The 22,969-nt window shown below is 40.8% G+C and overlaps 1 protein-coding gene across 1 annotated transcript in view; it reads left to right on the top strand.

The window, feature by feature from the left end:
* The window catches only part of CA10 (carbonic anhydrase 10), a gene marked incomplete at its 5' end in the record, with an annotated part of 526,301 nt that overhangs the window by 347,745 nt on the left and 155,587 nt on the right, over positions 1 to 22,969 (top strand). The window lies entirely within an intron of this gene.

Here is a 22,969-nt window from a genome sequence, read left to right as displayed (position 1 = left end):
CACTCAGAGGCAGAGGGTTACAAGCTCAGGGAGCCATAAACCATACAATGTGTATTGGAGTGTTTCATGCAAGGGCAGAATCAGAGAGGAAGTTATCAATACATGCAAGGTTTGTCTGTGGGGCATTGAAGAAGCTAATGGTGAACCTGTTCCTTTAAGCCGTGGGCTGTAATCTGATAGAAAAAAAGTGAATCACAAATAAATACAGCATTATAATGGCACCATAAGGTAAATGTCTTTTATTAGAAAACTGTCTAATTGAGAACTAAATTATCTGACAAATACTGTAAGTGCCATTGAATGTCAGAGGAAAGGGGAAAAAGAGGGAGGGTGCTAGATTTATTTAGTTATTCTTCAGTTGTATATTCTATCCAGGTAGGTTGTTTCATCCCAGTTTTTCAGAGGAGGATACTGAGGCTCAGGCAGGTAAAGCAACTTGCCCAGAATCACACAGATAATCAGCGATAGAGCCAGGACTGTAACCTGGGTCTATTCATTTTTTATCAAGCCCCACGAGAGTGGTCAGGGAAGAACTTCCAGGAGGAGGGGAAATGGGGTTTCCTGGAAATTCTCCATAGTAGATATTGATGAGAGCCTTTTTAAACAAACATTTTAAATGAAAACTTCCCTAATTCCCAGAACCAGACGTAACTGCCTCCCATATTCCTCTTACACCTTCCAAGGCTCTGGCACCGTGGGGTCCTTTCTCTTGGGGTCTCAGGCTCTGGGATGGTGGATGGATTGGTGTGCTCCTTCCTGGCTGAGAAGGTAACATTGCCACCCACCCCAGCATTCACACAATCTCGGTTTGCCAGCTCCCAGAGGTCTGGCCAACTCCTCAGAAAAGTTATTCCAGAGTTTGCACTTGGCCTCTGGCCCTGAGCAGTGAAAGCTGTCCAGTTGGCTTCCCAGACTGAAAAATAGGAATTATGATACTTAACCCACTGGGCAAGGCCAGGGGCAAGGGAACAGAAGGGACTCCAGGTATTGTTTACACAGTGCTGCCAGCCTGGCAGAGCTAGTCTCTCCTTGCGCCATCACACCCTGCAACCAGCCTCCCAGGTAAGCCTGTCCTGTAAATCCTTCCCCTGCTCTCTAGTCAGCAGCCTCTCAAGGAACTGAGAGACAGGCTCTGAAGACAGGGATCCAGGCGAGCTCCTCAGTCTTGCTCGGACACAGCTCAGAGAAACAGTGTGCTATCAGCTGAGGGCCTCCACACACGCTGACTCCCTCCGAGCAGGGAGGGGCAAACCCCACTGAGAACATCAGCACCCAGCACAAGCTGCCCTCACCCTCTGTTTGCACGCAGGAAATGATGCCTCAGGAGATTCTCAGTTGTCCCGGTAAGGGGACTCATTCTGAAACCTACCAGGTCTTTTCTACACTTCATCACCTTCTCTTTTCTTCTCTCTTCTTTTTAGTCCTTCACTTCATTTTCCTCTCATCTTCTCCTTACCTGCCTCAGGATAGGGAGGGGAACAGCATGAATTGGATGGACTTCAGTAACACTGTGAATTTCAGCTTCTCTGTTAATCATCTATGAGACCTTGAGAAAATGACTTGCCCTTACTGAGTTTCAGTTTCTCTATCTGTATAATGTAGATAATAATAGCTTTTTTGTGTATTGTTTATGGAGACTAAATGTAATGCACCTGGTAGCTACTATTTGAGACAACACAGGTATAGAACATTTCCATCACCCTGGAAAGTTCCCTTGTGCTCCTTGCAGTCAGTATTCCCCAATAGGTAACCAGTTTTCTGACTTCTATTACCGTAGACCAGGGGTTCTTCACCTTGGCACGATTACCTTTTGGACCAGATAATTCTTTGTTGCAGGGGCTGTCTGGTGCACTATAGGGTGTTCAGCAGTGTCCCTGGGCTCCACCCACTAGATGCCAATAGCAAACCATCCCCCCACCAGTTGTGACAACCAAAGATGTCTTCAGACAGTGCCTAATATTCCTCAGTGGGGGTTGGGGATTCACCCATGGTTGAGAACCACCATCTAAATTAGTGTTGCCTGTCCTGAAACTTCATGTAAATAGAATCATACAGTAACAAAAAAAGACTAAATGTGACAATACCTGAGTTTTTATGTAGCTGTTAATAAGGACCAATTAATTAATTCATTAAGCAATCATATATGTATTGATTGAGTACTCAGTGTGCTCAAGATACTGTTCTCCATTTTGGGGATATAGCAATGAGCAGAGAAAACACTAGCTTTCATACATCTCTAATGGGCCAGTTGAATAACTATGAATTTCCAAATAAGTTCCTACTCTGGGAGCATCTTCCTGCTCATCAGCACCCCTGAAATATGGGAAGGAAGGAAATAAAAGTTTCCCACCAGTCAATGAAGCAGCTCTGGGAAAAAGAAGTTAATATTATAGACAACTATTGACCGGGAGATTGTCAATAAACTTGTGTGTTCTGAACTATGTCACCCAGGATTCTTGGTTGCAAGCAATAGAAATAACTCTGGTTGACTTAAGGAAAAAGGAGATTTGTTGGAAAGATATTAGGAGGAGGCTAGAGGATCAGACTTGGAACTAGGGATGCCAAGCATTGGAACAACCACCTCTGGTCATGAGGCCATCAAAGACTCTGAGATATCACTGTTGCCATCACCATTCTACCATCGCTAGGACAAGCTGACCTCCATCAAATCACCATTTACTATTGTGGAATGCAGTGTCCTACCTCCTGGGTGTACCAGGGGGGTTCTCAAGGATCAGAGGCCTAGATATCCAGAGTGTGAGACAGGCACTGAGAATGGCTCTCCTGCCAAGACCATATACACTGGAGAAGAGAGAGATTCCCTCTTAGGGGTCTTGGATTTTAGATAGTCAGAAAACCATCCCATGTCCATCGTGCATCCTGTTTCCATGGAGAATGGAGAGAAGAAGAAAATAACCATGGTCTTTTCTTATCGAAAAGAATGGGCCAATGCTTGACACCAACCAACACTATTAGAAAGAGAATTCCAGTGAAATGGGCCGTGATTTCAATTTAACTGAGAAAGTGTTTTCTCCAAGAAGATGTTTAGTATCAGACCTGCTCTACAGAGAGAATGCACTTCTGAGCTGGCTTGTCATCTGTGATTATGACATCTGGGTGTTTGTGTGTTGGATGGCAGGCCTATATTTTCAGGCAGCTGTCATAATGCTGTTTAGCATATAAACAGACAAATATGTCCACTCTTGCCATATGTCAAAAGAGTGGTAATTCCCAAAGGCCAAGAATGAGTTAGTAATGCATCCTTTGGAACAATCCAAGGGACCATGGGACAAAGGGCTTTTCAAGTTGTCTCCATGCATTTAATAAACGTCAGCTTTTCCACCTTAGATTGGGTATTGAGAGAAAAAAATATTCAGAAGCACAATCTGGTTGGGGAAAGAGACTGACTTACAAGGAATAACTTGGAATATCAGAAGATAGTGTACAAACAAACACCACGTGTATTTCCAGTGCACAATTTCAGGCTTTGAAATCAGACAAGCCTAGTTCAAAAGCCAGTCTTGCCACTTAGTAGCTGTAAAATTTGGATCATGTATTCTAAGCCCCAGTTTCCTCATCTATAAAATGGGAGTAATAATAATACCTACCTCACTGTTATATAACCATATTGTTATATAATATCTACCTCGTATTACACAAGATACAGAATTGATGTACATAAATTGTTGAGGATACTGCCTGGCATATAGTAAGAAGTCAAAAAATGTTACATATCATTATTGTTATAAGATCAAAAGGCTACACGGCATAGGAATAAAAGTGGGACTTAATGGGGAGAAGAGAAAGAAGGCACACAGATGGAATGACAGACACAAGGGCATCTGCATCAAACATTCATTGAGTTCTACTGGGTGCCGGGTGCTGTGGATACAGAGATGAATGGTCCACTTTCAAGGCACTCACATCCAGTAGAAGAAATGAACAAAGCAAAAAGTAGATTTGTTGAAGGGATATTAGTGGCTTTTCATTAGGCTTAATGTAAGTAAGGTCAGATAATAAGAGGCCATTTGACCTGGAGCCTCCAGGGAGATATCCCATTGAAGACTTCCCCTCTCAACTTACAGCCAAACAGCATCTACCCTTATTAACCTGCTGGTGGAAACAAGGCACATTGGTTTTTGAGTCAATTCTGAAACCGTGGCTACTCCTCATTCCCATCTCTAAACGTAGCCTATTGATGGAGCAATAGCAGCTAACATTTTACAGCACCTACCAAATGCCAGAAATTGTGCTAGATTTATCTCAGTTAATATCCACAACAGTCCTTCTTGGGGAGTTACTTTTATTCCCATTTCACAGATGAGGAAGCTGAGGCTCAGAGAAGATAAGTTACTCACACAAGCATGTAAGTCTCTGTTTGATCTGGTCTTTACCAAGCTGACCAGATTCATCTTTTGTCATATTTTCCTCCTAGTTCTTCCTCCTCCAGATCTATGTTCCAACCATTCTGAACTACTTATATACTTTAGAGCAGGGTTTCATCAAACTATATCACACTGGCCAAATCTGGCTCACTGCCTAATTTTATTAGAGCACAGTCATGAGCGTTTTCTTACACATTGTCTGTGGCTGCTCTCATGCTATGACAGAGTAGAACAGTTGCAAAAGAAAACCAATGACCCACAAAGCCTAACATCTTTACTTCCTTGCTCTTCACAGAAAATGTTTGCTGACACCTGCTCTAGAATTTTCACTCCTCCAGACTCTTGCATATGTTCTCTCTGCCAGGTGTGCTGCTTCTTTCTTCAGGATGATGAGCTTTGACTTCTGATTCAAAATCCTCTGAGACTTTCTGATTTCTCAAGAAGTTAGTTGCTTCCTCTCTGGAGTTACCACGGTTCTACATATACTTCTACTTTGTAACTTTCCCATTATGTTTCAGTTGTTCATTTACATGCCAGTGTGACCTAAAGGACAGCAGTCTTATATTATGCATTGTTATATCTATCATACCACCCATTTCCTTGAATATATTAGGTTCTTATTTAATACTTATTGAAACGAATTGAAGTTCTTCCTTCCTTCCCTGCTCCCTAGCATACTATAGTCATATAATGAGAGTATCTCAGAAGCAGTAGTTGTGCCAGAAGGGGTCACTGGCAGCCAGAAACAAAGGTTCAGGAAACATGGTATCTCTCCTCCTGTCTTTGGATCGCTTGTTTCATCACCTGAGTGGCCTTGGGCAGGTGCCTTATCTCTCTGAGCCAGCATGCCTTCATCTGCACTTTAAAGGGGTTGGACTCCATTCTCTCCAATATCCTTCTTGTCCTAAAAATTCTATGAGCCAGGGAGGCATCTAAGTCACAAACTCTCCTCTGTTTTTGTCAAGGGAGGTTTTATTTGCAAGAATGTCAAGAATGTGCCTGATATCCAAGTTGGGTTTCCATGATTACATTCCCAAAGCTATTTATTTTCTCTTATTTATATAAAAAAAGATAATTAATTGGCAAGTCATGATACCTTCTTTTTGTTTTCATGCTTATTGGATTAAACCACTACTCACTCAGAGTCCACAGAGAGATACAGCCTTTGATAAACCTATGGCAAAACCAAACCAGAAAGGATGTCATTTCCATGTCCCATCATCATCCATCCCCACAGACGACATTTCACAGCCATGATCAACTCCAGCCTTTACTTGGAGCACATTCCCCAAACTTGTCTAGTGACAAGTCATATGAGTTATTTTTAAGCTACAGATTTCTAAGCCCCACAACTGAATTCCTTGAACTTGAATCACCAAGAGTGGGGAATCTATAAATTCACCTGCCAACAGGCAAGTCTGGGAATCCTGACTTAGGGGTCTGAATCCAAACCTGAACTTCTACTGGCCTCATAATCAGCTCCATTTGTCACTCAAAAAGAAAAGTATAATGCAAAGAAAGTGCTTGAGGGCAGAGAGGCATTTTTCAAGCCATTCTGCAGCACCTTCAGGTAGGTCTCATTTGCACACCTGCATATTTTTCTCAATTTTCCAGTGTAACCTTCTGTGAATAATTGCAGTTTTGCTAATTGAATCTGAGAGCACCTGTTTCTTAATCAATATTAATACAGCTCGTGGACACAGAATTTGTAATGAATCATTCTGGGGCCAGGGGAATGATTAAATAATAAAAGCTTTCAGTGTTCATCTGCAGGGAAGAACCCCATCTGGGAGGGTAGAGGGCAGAAGGGGCTGCTAGACAGACAGGAGCCCTGAGATGACAAACCCTCAGCAGGGCTCTCACTCTAACCACTATTGCCCGCTAGTCTTTCCACCATTTTTGGAAAAGGGAAAACAGTGTCTGTGACTTACCTGCTCCTGGACCCCTTGCTGTTCGTTGCCCTTCCCTGGCTCTGACCACTTATTGGTTTTCAGTTTCCTTGCAACTCCAGGTCCTACAGATCCTGACACAAACTCTCTCTCTCTCTCTCTGGATGTTGCTGTGAATCAAAAGGTGCCCAGTTCAACCAACTGATGTATGACTGCAGCTTGCAGGAGGTGGGATATGGGGATTTCATGACTCCCAGGGACCCCCCTCAACTCTTTGACCCAAGAACATGAGGCTTCAGAGCTCTTGTTCCCTCAACAGTTTCATCAGAGGTCACTTTCTTCAGGAAAACTTCCCTGCATTTTCCTCCCTGTACAGCTGGAGCTAGAAACCTCATTTCTGTGATCCTCTCCATCATACCTTCTAGCACATTCTACGCTGATTGTCTGCTTATCGATTCTCCCTCCTGAGCAGAAGCAGAAGCAGCTCACCCTTGGGCTCCTTAGCACAAGACCTTGGGAAAATGCCAACACTTTACAACTTCAAGTTGAACAGATGATTAAGTACTGGATTATTTCCTCTGTGTAAAGGTGTTAGATGTGATTTTACAGCTATCAGGGCCATTATTATGTGGTCAAGGTGTGTTTTCTGCAATCTCATCTAAACTGATGGAACAAAACCTTCTAACAAAGTGTGAAATCATGTAAGACCTCACTGTCTGTATCACCTAGAGTGCCCTTGTCCTAAAAAGCTGTCTGCAAGGTACCCAAGCAATGTTTCATACCCCTGAACCTGCCTACAAGCCCACAAGCCAGCCAGCCATGCCTGACTTCCAGAAAACACTGGGTCTGAAGGACTTGTATGCTGTGCCACTGGTCCTCCTCTGATGTCTGTGGAGTCTGGGGAGAGATGCCTATGAGCCTCGTACTGAGCTTATGCCATCGTCCAGGACACACAGAGTTGATGTATCCCAGGGAGACCCAGGTAAAATCTGACACTCAATTCAGTTATTGGGAAACTTTTAAGTGTGTTTACAATTTAGGAGAATGAATCTACTTTTCAACTATAACTTTTATGAAATATAAACACATATGAATTATTTCCAAAGACAATTTAGTATTTATTCGAAGTGATATGTACTGTAAGTGTAAAATATGCACTGGATTGCAGAGACTTAGTATTAAAAGTGCAAGTAAGATATCTAATTAATAATTTTTATTTTGACATGTTAAGAGATAATCCTTGAGATAAATTTGGCTAGACAATATATATGAATTTTAAAATTAATTCTTTATTAGAGTATAGTTGATTTGCAATGTTGTGTTAGTTTCTGCTGTACAGCAAAGTGAGTTATACGTACACATATATCCACTATTTTTTAGATTCTATTTCCATGTAGGTCATTACTAAGTATTGAATAGAGTTCCCTGTGCTATTCAGTAGGTTCTTATTAGTTATCTATTCTATGTATAGTAGTGTGTATATGTCAGTGCCAATCTCCCAATTTACCCTCCCCCCACCTTTACACCCTTGTAACCACAAGTTTGTTTTCTACAACTGTGACTCAACTTCCATTTTATAACTAAGTTCATTTGTAACATTTCTTTATATTCTACATATAGGTAATATCATATAATATTTGTCTTTTTCTGACTTACTTCACTCAGTATTACAATCTCTAGGTCCACCCATGTTGCTGCAAATGGCATTAGTCTGTTATTTTTTATGACTGAGTAATATTCCATTGTATATATGTACCACATCTTCTTTATCCATTCCTCCATCGGTGGACACTTAGGTTGCTTCCATGTCCTAGCTATTGTAAATAGTGCTGCAATGGACAATGGGGTAAATTGTGGTTTTCTCCAGATATATGCCCAGGAATGGGATTAATGGATCATAAGGTAGCTCTATTTTTGTTTTTTAAGTAACCTCCATACTGTTCTCCATAGTGGCTGTACAAATTTACATTCTCACCAACAGTGTAGGAGGGTTTCCTTTTCTCCACGCCCTCACCAGTATTTATTGTTTGTAGATTTTTTGTGATAGCCATTCTGACTGGTGTGAGGTGATATACCTCATTGTACTTTAGATTTGCATTTCTCTAATAATTAATGATGTTGAGCATCTTTTCACACGACTATTGGCCATCTGTATGTCTTCTTTAGAGAAATGTCTATTGAGATCTTCTGCTCATTTTCTGATTGGGTTGTTTTTGTTTTTGTTTTTTGATATAGAGCTGCATGTGCTGTTTGTGTATTTTGGAGATTAATCCCTTTTCACTTTCTTCATTTGTAAATATTTTCTCCCATTTTGAGGGTTTTCTTTTCATTTTGTTGATGGTTTCCTTTGCTGTGCATAAGCTTTTAAGTTTAATTAGGTCCCATTTGTTTATTTTGTTTTTATTTTCATAACCCTAGGAGGTGGATCAAAAGAGATCACGCTGCTATTTATGTCAGAGTGTTCTGCCTGTTTTCCTCTAAGAGTTTTATAATATCTGGTCTTACATTTAGACCTTTAAATCATTTGGAGTTTAGTTTCTTTGAATGGTATTAGAGAATGTTCTAATTTCATTCTTTTACATGTAGCTGTCAAGTTTTCCTAGCACTGCTTATTGAAGAGACTTTCTTTTCTCCGTTGTATATTCTTGCCTCTTTGTCAGAGGTTAGGTGACCATAGGTGCATGGGTTTGTCTCTGGACTTTCTATCCTATTCCATTGATCTATATTTCTGTTTTTGTGCCAGTAGCATACTGTTTTGATTGCTGTAGCTTCGTAGTATAGTCTGAAGCCAGGGAGACTGATTCCTCCAGCTCTGCTTTTGTTTCTCAAGATTGCCTTTGCTATTCAGGGTCTTTTGTGTTTCCATACAAGTTGTAAAATTTTTTGTTCTAATTCTGTGAAAAATGCCATTGGTAATTTTTTTTTTTTTTTTTTTTTTTTTTTTTTGTGGTACATGGGCCTCTCACTGTTGTGGCCTCTCCCGTTGTGGAGCACAGGCTCCGGACGCGCAAGCTCAGCGGCCATGGCTCACGGGCCCAGCCGCTCCGTGGCATGTGGGATCCTCCCAGACCGGGGCACGAGCCCGTGTCCCCTGCATCGGCAGGCAGACTCTCAACCACCGCACCACCGGGGAAGCCCGCCATTGGTAATTTGATAAGGATTACATTGACTCTGTAGATTGCTTTGGATACTATAGTCATTTTGACAATGCTGATTCTTCCAATCCAGGGACATGGTATATCTCTCCATCTGTTTGTGTCATCTTTGATTTCTTTTATCAGTATCTTATAGTTTTCTGAGTACAGGTCTTTTACCTCGTTACATGGGTTTATTCCTAGGTATTTTATTCTTTTTGATGTGATGGTAAATGGGATTGTTTCCTTGATTTCTCTTTCTGATCTTTCATTGTTAGTGCATAGGAGTGCAAGAGATTTTTGTGTATTAATTTTGTATTCTGCAACTTTACCAAATTCATTGATGAGCTCTAGTAGTTTTCTGGTGGCATCTTTAGGATTTTCTAGGTAGAGTATCATGCCATCTGCAAACAGTGACAGTTTCACTTCTTCTTTTCCAATTTGGATTCCTTTTATTTCTTTTTCTTCTCTCATTGCCGTGGGTAGGACTTCCAAAACTATGTTGAATAAAAGTGATGCGAGTGGACATCCTTGTCTTGTTCCTGATCTTGGAGGAAATGCTTTCAGTTTTTCACCATTGATAATGATGTTTGCTATGGGTTTGTCATATATAGCCTTTAACATGTTGAGGTATGTTCCATCTATGCCCACTTTCTGGAGAGTTTTTATCATAAATCGGTGTTGAGTTTTGTCAAAATCTTTTTCTGCATCTATTGAGATGATCATATGGTTTTTATTCTTCAGTTTGTTAATGTGGTATATCACACTGATTGATTTACATATGTTGAAGAATACTGTATCCTTGGGTAAATCCTACTTCATCATGATTTATGATAATTTTAATATATTTTTGGATTTGGTTTGCTAGTATTTTGTTGAGGATTTTTGTGTCTTTGTTCATCAGTGATACTGACTTGTAATTTTCTTTTTTTGTGATATCTTTGTCTGCTTTTGGTATCAGGGTGATGGTGGCCTTGTAGAGTGAACTTGGGTGTGTTTCATTCCTCTGAAACTTTTTGGATAGTTTGAGAAAGATAGGTGTTAACTCTTCTCTAAATGTTTGATAAAATTCACTTGTGAAGCCATCTGGTCCTGGACTTTTGTTTGTTGGAAGTTTTTAAATCACAGTTTCAATTTCAGTACTTGTGATTGGTCTGTTTACATTTTCTATTTCTTCCTGGCTCAGTCTTGGAAGATTATACTGTTCTAAGAATTTGTCCATTTCTTATAGTTTGTCCATTTTATTGGTGTTATGGTTGCTTTTAGTAGTCTCTTATGATCCCTTGTATTTCTGTGGTGTCCATTGTAATTTCTCCTTTTTCATTTCTAGTTTTATTGATTTGAGTCCTCTCCCTTTTTTTCTTGATGAGTCTGGCTAAAGGTTTATCAACTTTATCTTCTCAAAGAACCAGCTTTTAGTTTCATTGATGTTTGCTATCATTTTCTTCATCTCCATTTCATTTATTTCTCCTCTGAACTTTACAATTTCTTTCCTTCTACTAACTTTAGGTTTAGTTTGTTCTTCTTTCTCTAGTTCCTTTAAGTGTAAGGTTAGGTTGTTTATTTGAGATTTGTCTTGTTTCCTGAGATAAGATCACATTGCTGTAAACTTCCGTCTTAAAACTGCTTTTGCTGTGTCCCATAGGCTTTGGATTATCGTGTTTTCATTGTCATTTACCTCTAGGTATTTTTTGATTTCCTCTTTGATTCCTTCAGTGATGCAATGGCTATTCACTAACATGTTGTTTAGACTCAATACATTTGTGTTTTTTACAATTATTTTTCTGTAACTGATTTTTAATCTCATAGCACTGTGGTCAAAAAATATACTTGATATGATTTCAATTTTCTTAAATTTATTGAGGCTTGATTTGTGTTCCAAGATGTGATCTATTCTGGAGAATTTTCCATGTGCACTAGAGAAGAAAGTATATTCTGCTGCTTTCAGATGGAAAGACCTATAAATATCAATTAAGTCTATCTACTATAATGTGTCAGTTAAGGCTTCTTTCTCTTTATTAATTTTCTGTCTGGATGATCTCTCCATTGGTGTAATTGGGGTGTTAAACTCACCCACTATTACTGTCTTACTGTTGATTTCCCCTTTTATGGCTATTACCATTTACCATATATTTTGAGGTGCTCTTATGTTGGGTGTATATATATATATATATATATATATATATATATATATATATATATATATATATATATATATATATATGTATTTACAATTGTTATACCTACTTCTTTGATTGATCCTTTGATCATTATGTGGTATACTTCCTTGTCCCTTTTAACTGTCTTTTTTTTTTTTGGTTAACATCTTTATTGGAGTATAATTGCTTTACAATGGTGTGTTAGTTTCTGCTTTATAACAAAGTGAATCAGTTATACATAAACATATGTTCCCATATATCTTCCCTCTTGCATCTCCCTCCCTCACACCCTCCTTATCCCACCGCTCAGGTGGTCACAAAACACCTAGCTGATCTCCAATTGCTATGCGGCTACTTCCCACTAGCTATCTGTTTTATGTTTGGTAGTGTATATATGTACATACCTCTCTCTCACTTTGTCAAAGCTTACCCTTCCTCCTCCCCATATCCTCAAGTCCATGCTCTAGTAGGTCTGTGTCTTTATTCCCGTCTTAACCATAGGTTCTTCATGACCATTTTTTTTCTTAGATTCCATATATATGTGCTACAATATGGTATTTCTTTGTCTCTTTCTGACTTACTTCACCCCGTATGACAGAATCTAAGTCTATCCACCTCATTACAAATAACTAAATTTCATTTCTTTTTATGGCTGAGTAATATTACGTTGTATATATGTGCCACATTTTCTTTATCCATTCATCTGTTCATGGACAATTAGGTTGCTTCCATGTCCTGTCTATTGTAAATACAGCTGAAATGAATATATTTGTACATGACTTTTTTGAATTATGGTTTTCTCAGGGTATATGCCCAGTAGTAGGATTACTGGGTGGTAAGCTAGTTCTATTTTTAGTTTTTTAAGGAATCTCCATACTGTTCTCCATAGTGGCTGTATCAATTTACATTCCCACCAACAGTGAAAGAGTGTTCCCTTTTCTCCACAGCCTCTCCAGCATTTATTGTTTCTAGATTTTTTGATGATGGCCATGCTGACCAGTGTGAGATGATATCTCATTGTAGTTTTGATTTGCATTTCTCTAATGATTAACAATGTTGAGCATTCTTTCATGTGTTTGTTGGCAATCTGTTTATCTTCTTTGGAGAAATGTCTATTTAGGTCTTCTGCTCATTTTTGGATTGGGTTGTTTGTTTTTTTGTTATTGAGATGCATGAACTGCTTGTAAATTTTGGAGATTAATCCTTTGTCTGTTGCTTCATTAGAAAATATTTTCTCCCATTCTGAAGGTTGTCTTTTGGTCTTGTTTATGGTTTCCTTTGCTCTGCAAGAGCTTTGAAGTTTCATTAGGTCCCATTTGTTTACTTTTGTTTTTATTTCCATTTCTCTAGGAGGTGGGTCAAAAAGGATCTTGCTGTTATTTATGTCATAGAGGGTTCTGCCTATGATTTCTTCTAAGAGTTTGATAGTGTATGGCCTTACATTTAGGTCTTTAATCCATTTTGAGTTTATTTTTGTGTATGGTGTTAGAGAGTGTTCTAATTTCATACTTTTACATGTCCCTATCCAGTTTTCCCAGCACCACTTATTGAAGAGGCTGTTTTTTTTTCCACTGTATATTCTTGCCTCTTTTATCAAAGATAAGGTGACGATATGTGTGTGGGTTTATCTCTGGGCTTTCTATCGTGTTCCATTGATCTATATTTCTGTTTTTGTGCCAGTACCATACTGTCTTGATTACTGTAGCTTTGTAGTATATCTGAAGCCAGGGAGCCTGATACCTCCAGCTTCATTTTTCATACTCAAATTGCTCTGGCTATTCGGAGTCTTTTGTGTTTCCATACAAATTGTGAATTTTTTTTGTTCTAGGTCTGTGAAAAATGCCAGTTGTAGTTTGATAGGGTTTTGATTGAATTGGTAGATTGCTTTGGGTAGTATAGTCTTTTTCAAAATGTTGATTCTTCTAATCCAAAACATGGTATATCTCTCCATCTATTTGTATCATCTTTAATTTCTTTCATCAGTTTCTTATAATTTTCTGCATACAGGTCTTCTGTCTCCTTATGTAGGTTTATTCCCAGATATTTTATTTTATTTTTGTTGTTGTTGCAATGGTAAATGGGAGAGTTTTCTTAATTTCACATTCAGATTTTTCATCACTAGTGTATAAGAATGCCAGAGATTTCTGTGCATTAATTTTGTATGCTGCTACTTTACCAAATTGATTGATTAGCTCTAGTAGTTTTCTGATAGCATCTTTAGGATTCTCTATGTATAGTATCATGTCATCTGCAAACAGTGACAGCTATACTTCTTCTTTTCTGAGTTGGATTCCTTTTATTTCTTTTTCTTCTTTGATTGCTGTGGCTAAAACATCCGAAACTAGGTTGAATAAGAGTGGTGAGAGTGGGCAACCTTGTCTTGTTCCTGATGTTAGAGGAAATGGTTTCAGTTTTCACCATTGAGTATGATGTTGGCTGTGGGTTTGTCACATATGGTCTTTATTATGTTGAGGAAAGTTCCCTCTATGCCTATTCTCTGCAGGGTTTTTATCATAAATGGGTGTTGAATTTTGTCGAAAGCTTTCTCTGCATCTATTGAGATGATCATATAGATTTTATTCGTAAATTTTTTAATATGGTGTATCATGTTGATTGATTTGCATATATTGAAGAATCCTTGAATTCCTGGAATAAACCCCTCTTGATCATGGTGTATGATCCTTGTAATGTGCTGGTCGCTTCTGTTTGCTAGTATTTTGTTGAGGATTTTTGCATCTATGTTCAACAGTGATATTGGCCTGTAGTTTTCTTTCTTTCTGACATCTTTGTCTGGTTTAGGTATGAGGGTGAAGGTGGCCTCGTAGAATGAGTTTGGGAATGTTCGTCCCTCTGGTATGTTTTTGAAGAATTTGAGAAGGATAGCTGTTAGCTCTTCTCTAAGTGTTTGATAGAATTCACCTGTGAAACCATCAGGTCCTGGGCTTTTGTTTGTTGGAAGATTTTTAATCACAGTTTCAATTTCACTGCTTGTGATTGGTCTGTTCATATTTTCTATTTCTTCCTGGTTCAGTCTCAGCAGGTTGTATATTTCTTAGAATTTGTCCAATTTTTCCAGGTTGTCCATTTTATTGGCATAGAGTTGTTTGTAGTAATCTCTCATGATCCTTTGTATTTCTGCAGTGTCAGTTGTTACTTCTCCTTTTTCATTTCTAATTCTATTGATTTGCGTCTTCTCCCTTTATTTTTCATGAGTCTGGCTAATGCTTTATCAATTTTGTTTATCTTCTCAAAGATCCAGCTTTTAGTTTTATTGATCTTTCCTATTGTTTCCTTCATTTCTTTTTCATTTATTTCTGACCTGATCTTTATGATTTGTTTCCTTCTGCTAACTTTGGGGTTTTTTTGTTGTTGTTCTTCTTCTTCTTTCTCTAATTGCTTTAGGTGCAGGGTTGGGTTGTTTACTTGAGATGTTTCCTGTTTCTTAAGGTTTCTTAAGGACTGTATTGTTATAAACTTCCCTCAGGGAACTGCCTTTGCTGCATCCCATAGGTTTTGTTTTTTCACTTTTGTTTTTTGTTTATTTATTTATTTTGTTTGTGGTACACGGGCCTCTCACTGTTTTGGCCTCTTCCATTGCAAGCACAGGCTCCAGATGTGCAGGCTCAGCAACCATGGCTCACGGGCCCAGCCACTCTGCAGCACGTGGGAACTTCCTGGACTGGGGCATGAACCCATGTCTCCTGCATTGGCAGGCAGACTCTCAACCACTGCACAACATGGAAAGCCCATAGCCATTATTTTTTTCTTTTTCTCTTTTGTTTTGCGTTACATGGGCCTCTCACTGCCATTGCCTCTCCCGTTGCAGAGCACAGGCTCTGGACGTGCAGGCTCAGCAGCCATGGCTCATGGGCCTAGCTGCTCCATGGCACATGGGATCTTCCCAGACCAAGGCACGAACCTGTGTCCCCTGCATCAGCAGACAGACTCAACCACTGTGCCACCAGGGAAGCCCTATCCCATAGGTTTTGGTCGTCATGTCTCCATTGTCATTTGTTTCTAAGTATTTTTTTATTTCCTCTTTGATTTCTTCAGTGATTACTTCGTTATTAAGTAGTGTATTGTTTAGCCTCCATGTGTTTGTATTTTTACAGATCTTTTCCTGTAATTGATATCTAGTCTAATAACATTGTGGTCGGAAAAGACACTTGATACAATTTCAATTTTCTTAAATTTACCAAGGCTAGATTTGTGACCCCAGATATGATCTATCCTGGAGAATGTTCCATGAGCACTTGAAAAAAATGTGTATTCTGCTGTTTTTGGATGGAATATCTTATAAATATCAATTAAGTCCATCTTGTTTAATGTGTCATTTAAAGCTTGTGTTTCCTTATTTATTTTCATTTTGGATGATCTTTCCATTGGTGAAAGTGGGGTGTTAAAATCCCCTACTATAATTGTGGTACTGTCGATTTCCCCTTTTATGGATGTTAGTATTTGCCTTATGTATTGAGGTGCTCCTATGTTGGGTGCATAAATATTTACAATTGTTATATCTTCTTCTTGGATGGATCCCTTGATCATTATGTAGTGTCCTTCTTTGTCTCTTGTAATAGTCTTTATTTTAAAGTCTATTTTGTGTGATATGAGAATTGCTACTCCAGCTTTCTTCTGATTTCCATTTGCATGGAATATCTTTTTCCATCCCCTCATTTTCAGTCTGTATGTGTCCCTAGGTCTGAAGTGGGTCTCTTGTAGACAGCATATATACGGGTCTTGTTTTTCTATCCATTCAGCCAGTCTGTTTCTTTTGGTGGGAGCATTAATCCATTTACATTTAAGTTAATTATCAATATGTATGTTCCTATTCTCATTTTCTTAATTGTTTTGGGTTTGTTATTGTAGGTCTTTTCTTTCTCTTGTTTTTCCTGGCTAGAGACAATCCTTTAGCATTTGTTGTAAAGCTGGTTTGTTGGTGCTGAACTCTCTCAGCTTTTGCTTGTCTGTAAAGGTTTTAATTTCTCTGTCAAATCTGAATGAGATCCTTGCTGGGTAGAGTAATCTTTGTTGTAGGTTTTTCTCCTTCATCACTTTAAATATGTCCTGCTACTGCCTTCTGGCTTGCAGAGTTTCTGCTGAAAGATAAGCTGTTAACCTTATGGGGATTCCCTTGTGTGTCATTTGTTGTTTTTCCCTTGCTGCTTTTAATATGTTTTCTTTTTATTTAATTTTTGATAGTTTGATTAATATGTGTCTTGGCGTGTTTCTCCTTGGATTTATCCTATGGGACTCTCTGAGCTTTCTGGACTTGATTAACTATTTCCTTTCCCATATTAGGGAAGGTTTCAACTATAATCTCTTCAAATATTTTCTCATTCCCTTTCTTTTTATCTTCTTCTTCTGGGACCCCTATAATTCGAATGTTCTTGTGTTTTATGTTGTCCCAGAGGTCTCTGAGTTGTTCCTCAGTTCTTTTCATTCTTTTTTCTTTATTCTGTTTTGCAGTAGTTATTTCCAATATTTTATCCTCCAGGTCACTTATCCGTTCTTCTGCCTCAGTTATTCTGCTATTGATCCCTTCTAGAGTATTTTTCATTTCATTTATTTTGTTGTTCATCATTGCTTGTTTCCTCTTTAGTTCTTGTAGGTCCTTTTTAAATGTTTTTGCATTTTCTCTATTTTATTTCTAAGATTTTGGATCATCTTTGCTATCATTATTCTGAATTCTTTTTCAGGTAGATTGCCTATTTCCTCTTCATTTGTTGGGTCTGTTGGGTTTTTACCTTTCTCCTTCATCTGCTGTGTTTTTCTGTCTTTTCATTTTGCTTATCTTACTGTGTTTGGGGTCCCCTTTTTGCAGGCTACAGGTTCATAGTTCCTGTTGTTTTTCGTGTCTGTCCCCAGTGGCTAAGGTTGGTTCAGTAGGTTGTGTAGGTTTCCTGGAGGAGGGGACTAGTGCCTGTGTTCTGGTGGATGAGGCTGGATCTTTTCTTTCTGGTGGGCATGTCCATGTCTGGTGGTGTGTTTTTGGGTGTCTGTGGCCTTATTATGATTTTAGGCAGCCTCTCTGCTAATAGATGGGGCTGTGTTCCTGTCTTGCTAGTTGTTTGGCATAAGCTGTCCAGCACTGTAGCTTGCTGGTCGTTTAGTGAAGCTGGGTGTTGGTGTTGAGATGGAGATCTCTGGGAGATTTTAGCCATTTGATATTACGTGGAGCTGGAGGTCTCTTGTGAACCAGTGTCCTGAACTTGGCTCTCCCACCTCAGTGGCACAGCCCTGACGCCCGGCTGGAGCAACAAGAGATTGTCCTCCACACAGCTCAGAGTAAAAAGGAGAAATAAATCTAACGAAAGAAAGAAAGAAAGAAAGAAAGTGGATAAAATAAAATAAAGTAAGATAAAATAAAATAAAGTTATTAAAATAAGAAGTAATTATTAGAAAAAAATTAAAAAGTAAAAAAACAAACAAACAAACAAACAAAAAACAGAAAGGAACCTAGGACAAATGGTAAAAGCAAAGCTATACAGACAAAATCTCACACAGAAGCATACACATACACACTCACAAAAAGAGGAAAAAGGGAAGAAATAATATATCTTCCTCCCAAAGTCCACCTCCTCAATTTGGGATGATTCGTTGTCTATTCAGGTATCCCACAGGTGCAGGGTACATCAAGTTGATTGTGGAGATTTAATCCACTGCTTCTGAGGGTACTGGGAGAAATTTCCCTTCCTCTTCTTTGTTCTCACAGCTCCTGGGGTTCAGCTTTGGATTTGTCCCACCTCTGCATGTAGGTCACCTGAGGGTGTCTGTTCTTCCCTCAGACAGGATGGAGTTAAAAGAGCCGCTTATTCGGGGGCTCTGGCTCACTCAGGCCATGTGGAGGGAGGCGTACGGATGCGGGGTGAGCCTGCGGCAGTGGAAGCCAGCATGACATTGCAGCAGCCTGAGGTTCACTGTGTGTTCTCTTGGGGAAGTTGTCCCTGGATCCCGGGGCCCTGGCAGTGGCGGACTGCACAGGCTCCCGGGAGGGGAGGGGAGGATAGTGACCTGTGCTCGCTCATAGTCTTCTTGGTGGCTGCACCAGCAGCCTTAGCATCTCATTCCCGTTTCTGGGGTCCGCACTGATAGCCACAGCTCACGCCTGCCTCTGGAGCTCCTTTAAGCAGTGCTCTTAGTCCCCTCTCCTCACGCACCAGGAAACAAAGAGGCAAGGAGAAGTCTCTTGTCTCTTCGGCAGCTCCAGACTTTTCCCGGACTCCCTCCCGGCCAGCCGTGGCGCACTAACCCCTTCAGGCTGTGTTCACGCCACCAACCCCAGTCCTCTCCCTGGGATCTAAGCTCTGAAGTCCGAGCCTCAGCTCCCCGCCCCAGCCTGTCCCGGCGGGTGAGCAGACAAGCTTCTAGGGCTGGTGAGTGCTGATCAGCACCGATCCTCTGTGCGGGAATATCTCTGCTTTGTCCTCCACACCCCTGTTGCTGCGCTCTCCTCCGTGGCTCCGAAGCTTTCCCCCACTGCCACCCACAGTCTCCTCCCATGAGGGGGCTTCTAGTGTGTGGAAACCTTTCCTCCTTCATGGCTCCCTCCCACTGGTGCAGGTCCCGTCCCTATTCTTTTGTCTCTTTTTTTCTTTTTTCTTTTGCCCTACCCAGGTACATGGGAGTTTCTTGCCTTTTGGGAGGTCTGAGGTCTTCTGCCAGCGTTCAGTATGTGTTCTGTAGGAGTTGCTCCACATGTAGATGTATTTCTGATGTGTCTGTCAGGAGAAAGGTCATCTCCGCATCCTACTCTTCCACCACCTTCTCCTGTCTCTGTCTTTATTTTAAAGTCTATTTTGTCTGATGTGAGTATTGCTATTCCAGCTTTTATTTGATTTCCATTTGCATGGAATATATTTTTCCATCCTCTCTCTTTCAGTCTGTATGTGTCCCTAGGTCTGAAGTTGGTCTCTTCTAGGCAGCATATATATTGGTCTTGTTTGTATCCATTCAGTCAGTCTATGTATTTTGGTTGGAGCACTTAATCCATTTACATTTAAGATAATTATCAATATGTATTTTCCTATTGTCATTTTCCTAATTGTTTTTGGTGTGTTTTTGAAGGTAATTTTTCTTTTCTTCCTCTTTTGTTTTCTTCTCTTGTGGTTTGATGACCATCTTTAGTGTTGTGTTTGGGTTGCTTCTTTTGTGTGTGTGTATCTGTTGTAATTTTTGGGTTTGCTGTTCCCATGTGGTTTTCACTTAGCTGTCTATATATATATATATATATATATATATATATATATACAAGGTTGTTTTAAGTTGCTGGTCTCTTTTCTGCCTAGAGAAGTTCCTTTAGCATTTGTTGTAAAGCTGGTTTGGTGTTACTGAATTATCTTAGCTTTTGCTTGATGGTAAAGCTTTTGATTTCTCTTTCAAACTGAATGAGAGCCTTGCTGGTTAGACTATTCTTGGTTGTAAGTTCTTCACTTTAAATGTATCAAGCCACTCATTTCCAGTCTGCAGTGTTTATTTATGAGGATTCACTTGTATGTTATTTGTTGCTTTTCCCTTGTTGGTTTTAATATTTTTTTATTTGCCATTAATTTTTTTTCAGTTTGATCAATATGTGTCTTAATGTGTTCCTCCTTGTGTTCCTCCTGGATGGGATTCTCCGTGCTTCCTGGACTTGAATGAATGTTTCCTTTCTCATGTTAGGAATTTTTCAGCTATAATCTCTTTAAATATTTTCTCAGGCACTTTCTCCTTCTCTTCTCCTTCTGGGACCCATATAATGAGAATGTTAGTGCGTTTTATATTGTCCCATAAGTCTCTGTGTCTGTCCTCATTTCTTTTCATTGTTTTTTCTTTATTCTGTTCTCTGGCCATGATTTCCACCACTCTGCCTTCCAACTCACTTATTCGTTCTTCTGCCTCAGTTATTCTGCTATTGATTCCCTCTAGTGTGTTTTTCATTTCAGTTATTGTATTGTTCATCTCCATTTGTTTTTTTTTTTTCTTTAAGTCTTCTAGCTCCTTGTTAAACATTTCTTGTATCTTCATGATCTGTGCCTCCACTCTTTTTCTGAGATTTTGTATCATCTTTACTATCATTACTCTGAATTCTTTTTCAGGTAGATTGCCTATCTCCTCTTCATTTAGTTATTCATGTGTTTTTTTTTTTCCTTCATTTGCAACATATTTCTCTGTTGACTCATTTTGTCTAACTTTCTGTGTTTGTGGTCCCCTTTCCACAAGCTGCAGGGTCATAGTTCCTCTTGCTTCTCATGTGTATTCCCTGGGGGGTGGGGTTGGTCCAGGTGCTTATGTAGGCTTCCTGGTGGGAGGGCCTGGTACCTGCCCTCTCTTGGGTGGAGCTGGCTCTTGTTCCTCTGATGGGCAGGGCCATGTCAATGGGTATGTTTTGAGGTGGCTGTGAGCTCAGTACAACGTTAGGTAGCCTGTCTTCTAATGGGTGAGGCTGTGTTCTTATCTTGGTGGTTGCTTGGCCTGAGGCTTTTCAGCTCTGGAGCCTGTAGGTTATTAGGTGGGGCTGGGTCTTGGTGCCTAAATGTGGACCTCTGGGAAAGCTCACTCTAATCAATATTCCCTGGGGCTCCTGCTATCAGTGTCCTTGCCCCACAGTGAGTGACAGTCAACGTTCACCTCCCCAGGAGAAACCCTAAGATCCCTAGGTAAGTGTAACCCTGGTTCCTATGGAGGTACTGTTTTGTGTTGGGTCCCAGTGCATGTGAGAACCTGTGTGAACTCTCGAAGAGTGAAGTCTCTATTTCCTCCAGCCCTGCAGAGCTCCTGCACTCAAGCCTTGCTGGCCTTCAAGGCTAAATGCTCTGGAGGTTATTCCCCCCAATGCCAGACCCTCAGACTGTCTTGGAGGGCTATATTTATGTGGGAACGTCCCTGTGTATACTGAATGGGCTTAATATTTTTTGGGGGGAAGGCTGTTTTAGTATAGATGTCTGCCATCTCTTTCTTCAGTTCATGCTGTCTGTTATCCCCTTAATAGGAGGTGTGACTGATGTTGTGGGGACAAGAGCCTTCACTGGATATTGATCAGGACCTCCCCATCAGTCAGTGGTTGTCATTGTCCTGTCAGGGGTGGGGTCTGCTTCCTAGTTGTTGGGGTAGAGGTCCCCAGATCTGTTTCATAGCCGTGTTTCTGATCTGTGGTGTGAGTTAGGTGGATTTGAAGCACTCCCACTGGGAGGAAAGCCACTGAATATTCCTCCTCTGGAGATGTTCACCTGTGGGTGTGTTGTGTCACCTTTCACCCCTTGTGCAGGCTCTCAGATTATACTGTTGTTGGCACTGCTCTCAACCCCACTGTATGCCAGCAATTGGCCCTGGTGACTCTCAGGCATTTTTTTTACCAGGCTACCAGTGTATATCCACTGAAGTCAGGTCCCAGGATTGCAGCAATCATGAATCTGGGCCTGCTGTGAGTGTTATGGGGGCACTTCAACTCTAGCCTGGCCTAACTCCCATGTGTATGTGCCCACAAAGTTTACAACTGCTAAAGCTAGACCCATCTTGGCTGCAGGAGCATTCATTTTCTGTTCATATCTTCTGTAGGCACGGAGTTAACAAGGCTGGTCACAGGGGTGTCAATTCATGACTTGCACAGTTGCAAGGAGTGATTTCAGCTTTTCTTCCTTAGTTGCATGTTCCCTGGGGATCAGCTGTGGTTTCAGCCCCACCTCTGTGTGTGGTCCACCCACAGGGGTCTGCTCCTGAGGTTGCCCTGGAGCACATGAGTGCACCCCAGCAAGGAAGGGGCGTGGAGGCAGCACAGTGGCTGAGGTTGCAAGAGCCCAAACAGCAACAGGTGCACGGGAGAGCCAGTGGTCATGCACGTGAGCCACCCTGCCCCAGCAGTGACAAGGTGTCTGGGGAAGGTGGCAGCTGTGGTGCAAGAGAGCCGGCCCTGATGGGGGCCCTTCCTAGTGCCCAGGGAGGCAGGGGCTGGCACATGGGGAGAGAGGGTGCAATAGCAGCTCCACACCCCACGCATCACTTAACAACAGAACCTTGCTTCTGTGGCAGGCCGGGTTTTCTCCACAGGCATTCCCAGTTGCGGATTTCCTCACTCCCATCCCCTCAGCTGTCTCCTCACAGCCAACAGCAGTACTCTCTCCACATTCCAGCCCCCAGCCCCCATCCGCACCAGCGGGCACACGTCTCATGCTGGGTCATGCAGGGCTGTGGCATGGACCATCTATCTGTTTAGTTCTCACTCTATCCTGCCTGTCACAGATGGGTTGCTGCACTCTCTTTTGATAGCCACCGAAGCTCCCTTTTTGTTCCAACTGATCTCTCTCCTGGTGAGGGTGCTTCCCCAGACGCAGGAACCTCTCCTCTCTTTCAGCTCCCCACTACCAAATGGTGCCGCTCCCATCCCACTTCCTCTCCTCGTCTTCTTCCCTTCTTTTCTCTATCATCCT

The sequence above is a fragment of the Mesoplodon bidens genome (genome assembly GCF_964165515.1).
Source record: "Mesoplodon bidens genome assembly, chromosome: 19".
Classification (NCBI taxonomy): domain Eukaryota; kingdom Metazoa; phylum Chordata; class Mammalia; order Artiodactyla; family Ziphiidae; genus Mesoplodon; species Mesoplodon bidens.
The sequence above is the reverse complement of the archived record's forward strand: the minus strand, read 5'-3'. Positions and strand labels throughout refer to the sequence as shown.